At 46.4% G+C, this 14,596-nt stretch overlaps 2 non-coding genes across 2 annotated transcripts; both read right to left on the bottom strand.

Moving 5' to 3' along the window:
• Positions 1-911: 911 nt before the first annotated feature.
• Positions 912-1,026, bottom strand: LOC137330630 (U5 spliceosomal RNA). The gene has a single exon (XR_010965064.1). It is a non-coding gene; the product is annotated as a U5 spliceosomal RNA (small nuclear RNA).
• A 10,414-nt stretch (positions 1,027-11,440) lies between these two features.
• LOC137330628 (U5 spliceosomal RNA) lies at positions 11,441-11,554 on the bottom strand. Its single transcript, XR_010965062.1, has one exon. It is a non-coding gene; the product is annotated as a U5 spliceosomal RNA (small nuclear RNA).
• Between the last annotated feature and the right edge of the window lie 3,042 nt (positions 11,555-14,596).

Below are 14,596 nucleotides of genomic sequence, written 5' to 3'. Positions count from 1 at the left end.
ATCTCCTCCCCGGCCCCCTGATCTTCTCTCTGACGCCCCCCCCCCCCCCGATGTACTTCCCGGCCCCCAGGATTATTCCCGGCCCCGCGCACGATCTTTTTCCCAACCTCCTGATCTTCATCCCTGCTCCCCGACCTTCTTCCCTGGCCCCATCGACCTTCTTCCCGGCCCCCCAATCTTCTTCCACGGCCCCCCGATCTTCAATCACAATGAGAGAGATACAGGCACTTTTAAAACAAAATATATCTTAAGAAACAATAAATTCAACCACAACAACAACTTCCATTTATATAGTGCCTTTCGCAGGAGCGTAAACAGACAATAATAGACACCGAGCCAAAGAAGGAGACATTAGGACAAATGACCAAAAGCTTGGTCAAAGAGGTAAGTTTAAAGGAGTGCCTTAAAAGAGGAGTGAGTTGAAGAGGTTTAAGGAGGGAATTCCAGAGCGCAAAAGGCCAGAGTTGGAGCAATGCAGGATTCTCGGAGGATTGTATATTTGGAGGAAGTTATGGTGTAGGGAGGGGGCGAGACCATGGAACACGAGTTTGAGAATTTAATGTCATCTTCAAAATCCACCTCGGCATCACCACACTCTACTTTTATAACTCCTCCAGCCTTACATCTCATCCTGCACAGTGACTCCTCCCTCTGCTCCACCACTGGTGCACGAGCCCTACTGAAATCAGTTTTACAGCACAGGAGGCCGCCACCAGGCCCATCTGTGCCAGTTATTTGAAACACGCACCACTTAGTCCCAAAAATATAAATATATAACATATTGCACTTCCAAAATTTATCCAAAACCCAAGCACTTGCCAGCCTGACAATGCACCTAAATCACAATAACAATCAGGGCACACCTACTACATATGCACAACTAAGATAAATCTTTCTTTTAGCATTAACTCAGCCCTACAAAAACAAGGCATCAAAAAAATTACTTAAAACTCCAAATGTTCCTCACCACGGAAATCTTTAGTAAAAGGCAAAAGATTTATATGATCTGAAGAGAAACCAGAGTGATGTAAAGACGCAACCTCAGCTCATTGCTCCTAAGCGATGACATACCTCTTTAACATTGTACTGAGACGCAAGAACTAAGATCCAGAGAAAACACATTACCACAGATCAACACAGCAAGCGGGAAAGTAACAACAATCTTCAATCTCCGTGAAAACCACGGTCAAACCTGAAGTTTATTTTGCCTTTTTGCAAAGTACTTTGCAGAACATTATGGTATGTAAATGAGCTCTGAACTTTGAGAGATATGTGGAATATTCCTTGTTCCAGTCCAGCTCAGGTCCCCTCCCTCACCTCTTTTTCCGATATATCGATGACTGTATCAGAGCAGCTTCATGCTCTCGCCCCGAACTGGAAAATTTCAACAACTAAGCTTCCAATTTCCACCCTTCCCTCGCCTTCACATGGTCCATCTCCGACTCTTCCCTTCCCTTCCTCGACTTCTCTATCTCCATTTCTGGGGATAGACTGTCAACCAATATCTATTATAAGCCCACCGACTCCCACAGCTACCTTAATTACACTTCGTCCCAACCCACATCCTGTAAGGACTATATTCCCATTTCCAAGCTTCTCCTTCTCCGTCACATCCGTTCTGACGATGCCACCTTCCACACCAGTGCTTCCGATACATCTTCCTTTTTCCTCAACTGAGGAATCCCCTCCACTGTACTTGACAGGGCCCTCGACCGTGTCTGTCCTATTTCCCGCACTTCGGCCCTCACCCCTTCCCCTCCCTCCCAGAACCATGATAGGGACCCATTATACTCACCTTCCACCCACCAGCCTCCACATTCAACATATCATCCTCCGCCATTTCCGTCATCTCCAGCGCGATCCCACTACCAAACACATCTTCCCCTCCCCTCTCCTTTCAGCATTCCTGCGTGTCACCCTGGTCCATTCTTCCAACACCTGCTCTCCTCCCCACGGCACCCTCCCATGCCAGAGCAGGAGATGCAACACCTGCCCTTTCACCTCCTCCCTTCCCACCGTCCAGAGCCCCAAACACTCCTTCCAGGTGAAACAGCGATTTACTTGTACTTCTTTCAATTTAGTATATTGCATTCACTGCTCACGCTGCAGGCTCTTCTACACTGGGGAGACCAAACGTAGATTGGGTGATCACTTTGCTGAACACCTCTGCTCAGTCCGCAAGCGTGACCCTCATCTGCTGGTCGCTTGCCATTTTAATTCCCTGTCCCACTCCCACTCGGACCTCTCTGTCCTCGGTCTCTTACACTGTTCCAATGAAGCTCAACCTAAGCTCGAGGAACAGCACCTCATATTTTGTTTAGGCACTTTACAACCTTCCGGACTCAACACTGATTTCAATAACTTCAGACCATAACCACTGCTCCCATTTTTTTTGGACAGCAGGTGCTGGTAATGGTTCTGATGTTGCCATGTACAGTTCCTCTAGACCCATCTTTTGTTTCTTTACTTGTCCCATTACCACCCTCCTTGTCTTGCACCATCATCCCTTTGTCATTTAATCACTCCTGCCCTCCACCCTATCAGAGACCTTCCCTTTTGTTCTTTCCTCCCCTTCCTCCCCCCTCCCCCACTTTCCCTGGCTCTGTACTTGTTTAAAAACTGTTTAATCTTCAACTTCTTCCAGTTCTGACGAAGAGTCATTGTCCTGAAACATTAACTCCCTTTCTTTCTCCACAGATACACCCTGACTTGTTGAATATTTCCAGCATTTTCTGTTTTTATTTATGTACAATTCTTACTTGGGTACAAGTTTATGTCATATGCTTATTCTCTCTATGTGTTCCCCAGCACCCTGATCTCCTCCCCAGGTCCACGACTCTCACAAAACCCTTCATAATTTTGAACACCTCTATCAAATCCCCTCTTAACCTTCTCTGCTCTCTCAACATAACTGAAGTCCCTCATCCCTGGTACTATTCTAGTAAATCTCCTATGTTCCCTCTCCAAGGCCTTGACATCCCTCCGAAACTGTGGTGCCCACAATTGGACACAATAATCCAGCTGAGGCCGAACCAGTTATTTATAAAAGTTTAGCATAACTTCTTTGCCTCTATTTATAGAGCCCAGGATCCTTTAACAACTTTATCAACTTGTCCTGCCATCTTCAAAGATTTGTGTATTTGAAGCCACAGATCTCTCTGTTCCTGCACCCACTTTAAAATTGTACATTTAGTTTATATTACCTCTTCTCATTCTTCCTTCCAAAATGCATCACTTCACGCTTCTCTACGTTCAATTTCATATCCCATGTATCTTCCCATTTCACCAGTCTGTTTATGTCCTCCTGCAGTCTACACCTATCCTCTTCACTGTTTTTTTTCAAAAAATATACTTTATTCATAAAATTTGTAGCAATACATACAATACAGTTGTCATATCACATTCCAAACGTACAGATTATACAATTTGCAGGTTACATCAAGTACAGTTCAATGAACACATTGTGCATAATTTCAGTTCATGACAATCTAGGTGCCTCATTGCATTACACTCAATACAGATTCTTGATTACAGATTCATTACAGTACATTACATCAATTTGAATATTACATTCTGCCTGAGGGAGTTTTTCCCTGATTGCAGCCCCTTGGTATACAATGGCGGGAAGGCTCTAAACGGTTGCATTTTTTTCAAAAAATATACTTTATTCATAAAATTTGCAGCAATACATACAACACAGTTGTCATATCACATTCCAAACGTACACAATACAGATCATACAATTTGCAGGTTACATCAAGTACAGTTCAATGAACACATTGTACATAATTACAGTTCATGACACTCTTGGGTGCCTCATTGCATACCTGTAATCAATACAGATTATTGATTACAGGTACGTTACAGATTCTTTACAGGTACATTACATCAATTTGAATTTTACATTCTGCCCGGGGGGGTTTACCCCTGATTGCAGCCCTCAGTATACAATGGCGGGAAGGCTCTAAACGGTTGCCTTTCCCCACAGAGCCTTGCCGGCGGCTGTCCCCATCCTCAGTGCGTCCCTCAGCACGTAGTCCTGGACCTTGGAATGTGCCAGTCTGCAACACTCGGTCGAGGACAGATCCTTGCACTGGAAGACCAGCAGGTTTCGGGCAGACGAAAGGGCGTCTTTCACCGAGTTAATGGTCTTCCAACAGCAGTCGTGTCCGTCTCGTTGTAACGTCCCCGGGAACAGCCCGTAGAGCACAGAGTCGTGTGTTACGGAGCTGCTCGGGACGAACCTGGACAGATACCACTGCATCTCTCTCCAGACCTACTTTGCAAAGGCGCATTCCAGAAGGAGATGGATGACGGTCTCGTCTCCACCGCAGCCTCCTTGGGGACAGCGCGCGGTGATGCTGAGAGTCCGGGAGTGCATGAAGGATCTGACGGGAAGGGCCCTTCTCACCACCAGCCAAGCTAGGTCTTGGTGCTTGTTTGAAATTTCCAAGTTTACATGAGGTTTCCGCCCCTGCAACAGCACTGAAATGGCCCTTATCAAAGTCACATATGACATCCTATGTGACTGTGACTGTGGTAAACTATCCCTCCTCATCGTTTCTCTAACTGTCTGCAGCCTTTGACATGGTTGACCACACCATCCTCCTCCAACGCCTCTCCTCCGTCATCCAGCTGGGTTCGACTGCCCTTGCCTGATTCCATTCCTATCTATCCAGTCATAGCCACAGAATCACCTGCTATGGTTTCTCCTCACACTCACAGACCGTTACCTCTGGAGTCTCCCAAGGATCTATCCATGGCCCCTCCTATTTCTCATCTTCATGCTGCCGCTCAGCAACATCATCCGAAAACATGTCTGGTTCCACATGTACGTTGACGACACCCAGCTCTACCACACGACCACCTCGCTCGACCCTCCACTGCCTTTGATTTGTCACGTTGCTTGTCCAACATCCAGATGAGCAAAAATTTCCTCTAACTAAATAGAATCATAGAATCATCGAAAATTTACGCATAGAAGGAGGCCATTCGGCCCATCGTGTCCGCACCGGCTGAGAAACGAGCCACCCAGCCTAATCCCACTTTCCCGCATTTGGTCCTTTGCCCTGCAGGTCACGGCTCTTCAGGTGCACATCCAGGTATTTTTTAAATGAGTTGAAGGTTTCTGCCTCTACCACCCTCCCAGGCAGTGAGTTCCAAACTCCATCCCCCCTCTGGGTTAAAATTTTTTTCCTCATTTCTGCTCTAAACATTTTACCAATCACTTTAAATCGATGCCCCCTGGTTATTGACCCCTCCTCTAAGGGAAATAGGTCCTTCTTATCCACTCTATCGAGGCCTCTCATAACTTTGTATATCTCAATCAAATCACCCTCAGCGTCCTCTGTTCCAAGGAAAACTACCTCAGCCTATCCAATCTGTCATCATAGCTAAAATTCTCCAGTCCTGGCAATATCCTTGTAAATCTCCTCTGCACCCTCTGTAGTGCAATTACATCCTTTCTGTAATGTGGTGACCAGAACTGTGCGCAGTACTCGAGCTGTGGCCTAACTAGTGTTTTATACAGTTCCAGCATAACATCCCTGCTTTTATAATCTATGCCTCGGCTAATAAAGGAAAGTATTCCATATGCCTTCTGAACACCTTATCCACCTGTCCTGCTACCTTCAGGGATCTGTGGACATGCTCTCCAAGGTCCCTCACTTCCTCCACACCTCTCAGTATCCTCCCATTTATTGTGTATTTCCTTGCCTTGTTTGCTCTCCCCAAATGCATTACCTCACACTTCTCCAGATTGAACTCCATTTGCCATTTTTCCGCCCGTTTGACCAATCCATTAATATCTTCCTGCAGTCTAAAGCTTTCCTCCTCACTATCAACCACATGGCCTATCTTGATGTCATCCACAAATTTCTTAATCATTCCCCCTACGTTTAAGTCCAAATCGTTACCATATACCACAAAAAGCAAAGGACCTAGTACCGAGCCTAAATATTAGCAAGACCGAAGCCATTGTCTTCAGTTCCCCCCACAAACTCTGTTCCTCAGCCACCGACTCTGTCCCTCTCCATGGCCACGGTTTGAGGCTGAATCAGACCGTTCGCAAACTTCATGTCCTATTTGACCCTTAGATGAGCTTCCAACCCCCTATCCCCTCCATCGCCAAGACCGCCTACTTCCACCTACATAACATCACCCGTCTCCTCTGCCACCTGACCGCATCTGCTGCTGAAACCCTCATGCATGTGTTTGTTATCTCTAGACTTGACTATTCCAATGTTCTCCTGGCCGGCCTCCCATATTCCACCCTCCGTAAACTTGAGCTCATTCAAAGCTCTGCTGCCTGTATCCTAACTCGCACCAAGTCCCCTTCACCCATCACCCCTGTGCTCGCTGACCTAAACTGGCTCCCAGTCCGGCAACGCCTCGATTTTAAAATTCTCATTCTTGTTTTCAAATCCTTCCTTGCCCTCGTCCCTCCTTATCTCTGTAACCTCCTCCAATCCTACTACTTTCCAAGACCTTTGCACTCCTCCATCTCTAGCCGCTTGCACATCCCCGATTTTAATCGCTCCACCATTGGTGACCATGCCTTCAGCTGCCTAGGCGGTAAGCTCTGCAATTCTCTCCCTAAGCCTCTCCGCCTCCAGCCGATCAAGCCCCTTCACAATCTTATATGTTTCAATAAGATCGCCTCTCATTCTTCTGAACTCCAATGAGTAGAGTCCCAATCAACTCAACCTCTCCTCATATGTCCACCCACTCATCCCCGGGATTAACCGAGTGAACCTTCTTTGTACTTTGTACTTCTTTGGGGGTAATATTCTGGCATGGGTGGAGGATTGGTTATCTAACAGGAAGCAGAGAGTTGGGATAAATGGTACAATCTCGGACTGGCAACCTGTAGCCAGTGGTGTTCCGCTGGGGTCGGTGCTGGGTCCCCAACTCTTTACAATCTATATTTGGAGGAGGGGACCGAGTGTAACATATCAAAGTTTGCAGATGATACAAAGATGGGAGGGAAAGTAGAGAGTGAGGAGGACATAAAAAACCTACAAAGGGATATAGAGAGGCTGGGTGAGTGGGCGGAGGTTTGGCAGATGCAATACAATATTGGAAAATGTGAGGTTATGCACTTTGGCAGGAAAAATCAGAGAGCAAGTTATTATCTTAATGGCGAGAAACTGGAAAGTACTGCAGTACAAAGGGATCTGGGGGTCCAAGTGCAAGAAAATCAAAACGTTAGTTTGCAGGTGCAGCAGGTGATCAAGAAGGCCAACGGAATGTTGGCTTTTATTGCTAGGGGGATAGAATATAAAAACAGGGAGGTATTGCTGCAGTTATATAAGGTATTGGTGAGACCGCACCTGGAATACTGCATACAGTTTTGGTCTCCATACTTAAGAAAAGACATACTTGCTCTCGAGGCAGTACAAAGAAGGTTCACTCGGTTCATCCCGGGGATGAGGGGGTGGACATATGAGGAGAGGTTGAGTAGATTGGGACTCTACTCATTGGAGTTCAGAAGAATGAGAGGCGATCTTATTGAAACATATAAGATTGTGAAGGGGCTTGATCGGGTGGATGCGGTAAGGATGTTCCCAAGGATGGGTGAAACTAGAACGAGGGGGCATAATCTTAGAATAAGGGGCTGCTCTTTCAAAACTGAGATGAGGAGAAACTTCTTCACTCGGAGGGTAGTAGGTCTGTGGAATTTTCTGCCCCAGGAAGCTGTGGAAGCTACATCATTAAATAAATTTAAAACAGAAATAGACAGTTTCCTAGAAGTAAAGGGAATTAGGGGTTACGGGGAGCGGGCAGGAAATTGGACATGAATTTAGATTTGAGGTTAGGATCAGATCAGCCATGATCTTATTGAATGGCGGAGCAGGCTCGAGGGGCCGATTGGCCTACTCCTGCTCCTATTTCTTATGTTCTTATGCCTCTTTCTCCTCCTTTAATACACTCTTTAAAACCTACCTCTTTGACCAAGCTTTGTCCTAACAGCCCCTTATAGAGAGAGAGAGAGAGAGTTATACAGCACGGATAGAGGCCCTTCGGCCCATCGTGTCCGCGCCGGCCATCAAGCCCTGTCTAATCTAATCCCATATTCCAGCATTTGGTCCGTAGCCTTGTATGCTATGGCATTTCAAGTGCTCATCCAAATGCTTCTTGAATGTTGTGAGGGTTCCTGCCTCCACAACCCTTTCAGGCAGTGAGTTCCAGACTCCAACCACCCTCTGGGTGAAAAAGTTCTTTCTCAAATCCCCTCTAAACCTCCCGCCTTTTACCTTGAATCTATGCTCCCTTGTTATAGAACCCTCAACGAAGGGAAAAAGCTCCTTCGTATCCATCCTATCTGTGCCCCTCATAATTTTGTACACCTCAATCATGTCCCCCCTCAGACTCCTCTGCTCCAAGGAAAACAAACCCAATCTTCCCAGTCTCTCTTCATAGCTGAAGCGCTCCAGCCCTGGTAACATCCTGGTGAATCTCCTCTGCACCCTCTCCAAAGCGATCACATCCTTCCTGTAGTGTGGCGACCAGAACTGCACACAGTACTCCAGCTGTGGCCTAACCAGTGTTTTATACAGCTCTATCATAACCTCCTTGCTCTTATATTCTATGCCTCGGCTAATAAAGGCAAGTATCCCATATGCCTTCTTTACCACCTTATCTACCTGTTCCGCCGCCTTCAGGGATCTGTGAACTTGCACACCAAGATCCCTCTGACCCTTTGTCTTGCCTAGGGTCCTCCCATTCATTGTGTATTCCCTTGCCTTGTTAGTCCCTCCAAAGTGCATCACCTCGCACTTTTCCGGGTTAAATTCCATTTGCCACTGTTCCGCCCATCTGACCAACCCACCTATATCGTCCTGCAGACTGAGGCTATCCTCCTCGCTATTTACCACCCTTCCAATTTTTGTATCATCAGCGAACTTACTGATCATACCTTTTACATTCATATCCAAGTCGTTAATGTAGACCACAAACAGCAAGGGACCCAGCACCGATCCCTGTGGTACCCCACTGGCCACAGGCTTCCAGTCACAAAAACAACCTTCGACCATCACCCTCTGCCTTCTGCCACTAAGCCAGTTTTGTATCCAAAGTGCCAAGGCACCCTGGATTCCATGGGCTCGTACCTTCTTGACCAGTCTCCTGTGGGGGACATTATCGAAGGCCTTACTGAAATCCATGTATACCACATCCACTGCGTTACCCTCATCCACACGCCTAGTCACCCCCTCAAAAAATTCAATCAAATTAGTCAGACATGATCTTCCCTTGACAAAGCCATGTTGACTATCCCTGATTAATCCTTGCTTCTCCAAGTGGAGACTAATTTTGTCCTTCAGAATTTTTTCCAATAATTTTCCTACCACTGATGTTAGGCTCACTGGCCTGTAGTTCCCCGGTTTTTCCCTACTCCCCTTCTTGAATAATGGTACTACATTAGCGGTTCTCCAGTCCTCTGGCACATCCCCTGTGGCCAGAGAGGTTCTGAATATATGTGTTAGAGCCCCCGCAATCTCCTCCTTTGCCTCACACAGTAGCCTGGGATACATTTCGTCCGGGCCTGGGGATTTATCCATTTTTAGGCCTGCTAAAACCGCCAATACCTCCTCCCGCTCGATGTTAATATGTTCGAGTATATCACAGTCCCCCTGCCGTATTTCTATGTCTACATCGTCCTTCTCCATAGTGAAAACAGATGCAAAAAATTCATTTAGAACCCCTCCTACATCTGCCGGCTCCACACACAGATTGCCATTTTTGTCCCTAATGGGCCCTATTTTTTCCCTAGTTATCCTCTTACCCTTAATATACTTATGAAACATCTTAGAATTTTCCTTTATTTTGCTCGCCAGTGTTATTTCATGGCCCCTCCTTGATCTCCGAATTTCTTTTTTAAGTATCCCCCTGCACTTTTTGTACTCCTCTAGGGCTTCCTCCGTCTTTAGCCTTTTGTATCTGCCAAAAGCCCTCCTTTTTTTCCTAATCCATTCTCGTATATCCCCTGACATCCAAGGTTCTCTGGAGTTCTTGGAACCACCCTTGACCTTTACGGGAACATGTTGCCATTGTATGGTCTCAATCTCCCCTCTGAAAAACTCCCATTGCTCCGATGCGGATTTTCCTACAAGCAGCTGATCCCAGTCCATTTTGGCCAGATCCTGCCTTATCCTATTAAAATCGGTCTTCCCCCAATTTAGAACCTTTATTTCCGGCCCCTCCCTGTCCTTTTCCATGACCACCTTAAATCTCACTGAATTATGGTCACTGTCACCAAAGTGCTCACCTACTAGCACTTCTTCCACTTGGCCGGCCACATTCCCTAGAATTAGGTCCAGTACCGCCCCCTCTCTTGTAGGACTTTCTACATGCTGGCTCAAAAAGCTCTCCTGGATGCACGTTAAGAATTTTGTACCCTCTAAGCCTTTTACACTCTGAGTATCCCAGTTAATATTGGGGAAGTTGAAATCCCCCACTATTATTACCCTATTATTTGCACAATTTTCTGAGATTTGCCTACATATCTGTTCCTCGATCTCCCCCTGACTGTTTGGGGGCCTATAGTACACTCCCATCAAAGTGCTTGCCCCCTTTTTGTTTTTAAGCTCCACCCATATGGCCTCATTAGAGGAACCTGCTAATATATCATCCTACATGTGACTCGGTGTCAAATTTTGTTTGATAACACTCCTGTGAAGGGCCTTGGGACAACAACTTACATTTTTATAGCACCTTTAACAGAGTAAAACGTCCCTATGGGCTTCACAGGAGCGTATACAGACAAAAATTAACACCAAGTCAAAGAAGGAGACATTAGGACAAGTGACCAAAAGCTTTGTCAAAGTGATAGGTTCTAAGGAACGCCATAAAGGAGAAGGGAGGTGGAGAGCTTTATGGAGGAAATTCCAGAGTTTACGGCCTAGATGGCTGAGGCATGGCCAGCAATGGTGGGGCACAGAAAGGCCAGAGTTGGAGCCTAGCAGATTTCTCGGAGGGTTTTATGGCTGGAGGAAGTTATGGTGATAGGGAGAGGGGCGATGTATGGAGTGATTCAAAGATGAGGATGAGAATTTAATGTCATCTTCAAAATCCACCTCAGCCTCACCACCTTTTACAACTCCTCCAGCCTTCCATCTCATCCTGAACTGTGACTCCAACCTCTGTGCATCACCCCACTCCCTCTGCCCCACCACTAGTACATGAGCCCCACTAAAGTCAGTTTTACAGCACAGGAGGCTGCCACCCAGTCCATCTGTGCCAGTTATTTGAAACACATACTGCCTAATCCTAATAATGTAAATATTTCAAACATTGCACTTCCAGAATTTATCCAAAACCCAAGCACTTGCTGCCTGACTAATACACATAAGGCCACCTCATCACAACAAATACAATTCTACCAAGACACACCTATACCATATTCACAACTAAAGATAAATCTTTCTTTTAGTAATAAGTCAGCCCCACAAAAGCAGGGCATCAAAAAATTATTTAAAACTCCAAACACTCCTCTCCACGGAAATCTTTAGTAAAAGGCGAAAGATTTATACGATTTGAAGAGAAACCAGAGTGATGTAAAGATTCAACCTCAGCTAATTGCTCCTAAGCGATGACATACCTCTTTAACATTGTACTGAGATGCTAGACCTACCGTGCAGAGAAAACATATTACCACAGAGCGACACAGCAAGTGGAAAAGTAACGACAATCTTCAATCTCCATGAAAATTACAGTCAAACCTGAAGCTTGCTTTGAAAGTACTATCTAGAACATTATGGGTATGTAAATGAGCTCTGAACTTTGTGTGGGCTGGGTTTACAGTGACGTGTACAATTCTTACTTGGGTACAAGTTTAGTTTGTATGTTTATTCTCTCTCTGTGTTTGAACTTTCAGATGAGAAATTTTAATCAGTTTCCATTCGTGAACAAACCATATTTTAGTTCATCCATGAAGCCACATATACAATGAGAGCAGACACAAAGCTCAGAGCAGTGTATGGAAAGGAGGCAACTGAGGGATCGACTCCAAAATCTGGTATCCGTTTCAATGCTCTCAAATTTTTAAACTTAAATGTATATTTGACCATAGAAACTAGACTCGTTGATATATTCCTGGTGTTACTTTTAACTGTTAAACCATTCAACATCTGTATTTCGCTTTCATTTACGGAATATATTTGAAAACAACAAAAAGCAAGAAATGAAATCGCCGTTTATTCTTTCGGGGGCGAAATAAAGCAAAGCAAAATATTAAAAATACTTCAAACGTACATGTTTATAACATTCACAATTCACTTCCTGGACTTGGGTATTGGGGGCAAAATTTCAAAATTCCCAGATGACACAAATCTTGGAAATGAGGTAAACAGCATGAGGATAGAAGCAGACTTCAGGAGAGAAAGGGTAGAGAGTTGTTAGACACCCAAGGGGTAATGGAGATGATAGAGCATGGTAGGAGGCTGGGAAATGATGTGAGGTGTGATGTTTGAGCAGGGTTAGAGGCCGGGAGGAGGGGAGCATAGTAACAGGCCGGAGGACAGCTCTGGAGGGTGGTGGGGGAGGGGGGTGTGTCTTTTTTATTTCAAAAAAATACAGCTATCTGCTACAATATGCCCTAGAATCTAGAAGGGGGCAGGCCATATTAGATTTAATAAAGAGTAATGAGCCAGATTTTGTTAACATCCTCATGGTGCGTGAACATTTATCTAATAGCGATCATATTATAATTGAAATAAAAACAGAAAATGCTGGAAATACGCAGGAAGCCAGGCAGCAACTGTGGAGAAAGAAATAGAGTTAACATTTCAGGTCGATGACCCATCGTTAGAACTGGAAGAAGTTGAAGATTAAACATTTTTTAAGCAAGTACAGAGCCGGGGAAAGTGGGGGAGGGGGAGGAAGGGGAGGAAAGAACAAAAGGGAAGGTCTCTGATAGGGTGGAGGGCAGGAGTGATCAAATGACAAAGGGATGATGGTGCAAGGCAAGGAGGGTGGTAATGGGACAAGTAAAGAAACAAAAGATGGGTCTAGAGGAACTGTAAATGGAAACATCAGAACCATTATCAGCACCTGCTTTCCAAAAAAAATGGGAGCAGGGTCGCTTCAATGATCACGAAGGTCGGGCCCCAGGACGAGCAAGTAGAATCAGCTATAACCAGTTGGATCTTTGCTGATGTAGAGCTGGATCTTAAGGCTGGCCGGAGACCAGTCTAATACCTTATTCCAGGAGGGTAGAAAGTATTTTTTTGCAGCGGACATGGTGGCCAGAGCTTCCCGAGCACCTGGGTACGGGGTGCGCAACATGGGTGAAGGAACCTCGCCCTGGCAACGAAACATCTTCGTGATGAAAGTACTTCTCGAAGCCTGCGGATTCGCGGCCACAGACACCTTCTGCCCGCAGGACTTCCTGAGGAGCGGATACATCGACGTGACCTGCAGGGATTTCACAGGATGCTGAAAGATACTCCAGGCCTTCAAGGAGAAGGGGAAGGAAGCGTCATTGTCACTTCTCACTGTGGAGCCAGTCCTCGCTCTCCCGCAGGGGATGGAACGGATGTTGACAGCCCACACGTTCAACCCACATGTGCCCGTCATGGATTTGCTGATGTTCCTCAAGAGGTAAGCTGACGGAGCAGATCGGAGCATCGACATCACGGACATGTTCGGCATCTCGACCAGCAAGAGGAGCATCAAGGCGAGGCTGAGGGTGGAAGACAAGGAAAAATCATTCACTTCCCATCAAGTTTCGCCAATGGGATGAGTCATGGGTATGTGGTGTACAGGGGCAGCCCAGAGTGTGTCGATCCTACGGCAAACTCGGGCACGAGGTGGCCTCCTGCATGGCGATGATCTGCAGGAACTGCAGGGAGGAGGTCCATTAGACACTGGAATGTCGGGAGGCGAAGTGCTGCAACATCTGTGGAGAGAATGGTCATTTGTAGAAGCCCTGCCCAAACCGCAGGCACAGCTACGCACAGGTAGCGAGAGGTGAGGTGACGCAGGAGAAGAGAGCAGCAGCTGCGGATCCTCCAAAGGAGGCCAGATCCCGCCCCACTGCCGTGGACACCCGTGAAAGAGCCAACGAGCAGGAGGAGGACAAAGAGCAGGAAGCGAGAGTTGAGGAAACCCAACCTAACCCCGATGCTGCTGATCTCCATGCCGGTTGTTCTTGTTGGCGACTACAACTGCATCATTGATGCGGCTGGATGATGCAGCAGGGTCAACGGAATATTGGACACCATATCCAAGCTCCTGATGGAAGCAGTGAAAGACGCAAAGCTTTGCAACATCTTCAGAAACCCTGCAGTCAGATGTGGCGCGGAGATACACCTGGTCCAGGCCAGACGGGTCCGTCCATTCCAGGATAGTCTTCCTATTTGTGTCCCCGTGCTCGAGGTCAGATCCACCGGCATCCAGCCAGTGTTCTTCTCTGACCACTGCCTCCACTGTCAATCGCAGCAGGATCAGAAGGTGGGCGGGGGATACGGAAGCTGAATGTGAGACTGTTGCCCATAGAGAACATCAAGGAACTAAGGAGGGATTACACAGTTTAGAGGACTGTGAAACCCCTCTTCGACTCCATGGTGCACTGGTAGAAAACAATCAAGGCCAACAT

Source organism: Heptranchias perlo, chromosome 12 (assembly GCF_035084215.1).
Source record: "Heptranchias perlo isolate sHepPer1 chromosome 12, sHepPer1.hap1, whole genome shotgun sequence".
Classification (NCBI taxonomy): domain Eukaryota; kingdom Metazoa; phylum Chordata; class Chondrichthyes; order Hexanchiformes; family Hexanchidae; genus Heptranchias; species Heptranchias perlo.
Note: the sequence above shows the minus strand (reverse complement) of the source record. Positions and strands in the feature narration are given on the sequence as shown.